Below are 2,500 nucleotides of genomic sequence, written 5' to 3'. Positions count from 1 at the left end.
GAAAAGCATTCGCCTTGTTCCAGCATGCTGAAGTCTAGTTTTGCATTAAGGGCATGACTCAGGTAAGCACCCAAGCAGGTTATGCTCTCGCAGCGATCCCCGAAGACACATTCCCAGAAATCTCCGATTGGCTCCGGAAGCAAGAGGACACTCAAATAGTAGACAACACCCTAAAAAATTAACTCCAGGATCAGTATTCGCCATTGGCATCAACACGCATACCGAAACCTTTTATATCTTTCAATAACCGTCGAGGGAAAAAAAGGCTCCTCTCACCCTCAGGGAAATGACCAATATTGGTGTAAGTAGGCCATCGCCCTCGGTGGTGGCCCCCACTGTCACTAATCTTTTTTTTTTACATGAAGAAGATACTGGACTTCGAAGTTTGATAAGCATGATTGCTTGACAATCTCTTCTGCAAAGGCCTCTCTCCAGGACACAAAATAGTCTGTCTAATTCTGCCGACATCCACCTGGTAGCTGCCAATGGATCTGTGATACCCAGCCACGATTGTAAAACTCTCATATTATTTTTTGAAAGTGCCAACTGTATTTGGAAATTTCTTATTGCTGACATCACATTGAAAATCCTTGGTGCGGATTTCATCTCAAATTTCCTCCTCCTAGTTGATGTAGCTTACCAACGGCTAGTCAACAGGAATTCGTATTCCTTTACACCTTTCCAGCCAGCCCCTTAGGACCTTGTTCTCCACATCAGCGCACCCACAGAAAGCCTACGCCAACCTCCTCACATCGTACCCGGTAGTTTTCCGTCCGGAACTTCGTCAAACGCACATGGTTCCTGCCAAACGGTATTTATCACCATATCAAGATAACAGGACTCACATGATTTGAGTCGGCAATGCACGTTTTCCTCCGCAACGACACTAGCAAGCCAACGCTAACGCCCTCTTACACATTCCCTTTCCTCGTGATCGGTTGTACGCCAAAAGATTTCTGCATCAACATCTATGGCAAAGAAGACTAGGTCTCCATTGACTGCCTCAAACCCGCTTACATCCTATCAGATGAATTATCAGTTAAATAGAAATCATAAAAGACAACAACAAACAGAACAAGTGACAAAATGGGTAGGAAAATGAATTAAGGGAATTTTCTATTTGAATTTTGCTTGAAAACATCAGGAGTAAATTGCTTTATTCAACCGGATTTGCGTATGAACTTTATTATCAACCATTAAGGAGAGGCGTCTAGATTGCTGCGTCAAAGTACCATTTTGATAAGGTAATTAATATGAAAGCTACTAGAGAAAAACATGGCTTTTTTTTTTTTTTTTTTTTTTTTTTACTGAAATAGAGAATAGTTATCATTGTGATCTGTGTGGGACATACTTTGAATGCACTGACACGAAAAGTTTCTTGAAAGAATGAAACAATATCATATTTTACAATGTCATCATCCTTCAAAATCTTATTTATCAAAGTTTATCTAGCCTCAATGCGTTGCAATCTTTCTCTCTTTTCAGAGAGAGAGAGAGAGAGAGAGAGAGAGAGAGAGAGAGAGAGAGAGAGAGAGAGAGAGAGAGAGAGAGGGGGAGAGAGAGAGAGATGACGTGCAATTTCCTCCCGGAATTTATCCTGGAATGGATGTATCGAGTTGAGGCCAACATTATTCTTGTCAATATGGATCGTCACAAAATATTTTTTTATTTTCTTTATATGTGCAAATATCACGTTGTTCAGGAGGACCAATTTCTTCAACTGTAATTGACGCCAAGTAATTATAACGATGAGTAAGGAAGCCACTGTTAATTAAGTGCATATCTACAGAGAACATTATAAATACCAGACATGTATATATATATATATATATATATATATATATATATATATATATATATATATATATATATATATATATATATATATATATATATATATATATATATATATATATATATATATATATATATATATATATATATATATATATATATATATATATATATATATATATATATATATATATATATATTATAAATGGGTGTGTTTTTGCATAGCTATCCAAAATATGAAATATATTCAGTTATTGATATACTGTAGTTACTTCATGCAATTACTTGTTAAAATGCCAAAATAAACGAGGAAGAAACATAGTCAGCCGTAGAACACGCAGCATTCCACTCACTAGCAGGTGCAAAAGGAAATGCAAGATATAAATTTTGGAATAAGGAAATATATTCTCCAATTAGTATTTTGTTTATTTCAGCAGTATTTCCCGCTTTAAGGGTATGCAAACTCACATTGCATTCCTTGGTTAAGTATATTTTCTCGAAAAGGAAATGTTTTAATATTTATAATGCACTAAAAATGTTTTTTTTTATTCGTCGACTTCACACTATCTATAAACTTCTTTCTTTCTACGAATATTATTTTTTTATTATAAATATAGAAATATTTCACTAAGTTATATTAAGAACTCAATGAATCATAGGTCCTTAGAAGATTTATAAAAAAGAAAAAAAATGTTCTTGATATTGA

The sequence above is a fragment of the Palaemon carinicauda genome, chromosome 5 (assembly GCF_036898095.1).
Source record: "Palaemon carinicauda isolate YSFRI2023 chromosome 5, ASM3689809v2, whole genome shotgun sequence".
In the NCBI taxonomy this organism is placed as follows: domain Eukaryota; kingdom Metazoa; phylum Arthropoda; class Malacostraca; order Decapoda; family Palaemonidae; genus Palaemon; species Palaemon carinicauda.
This window is presented reverse-complemented; position numbering follows the sequence as displayed.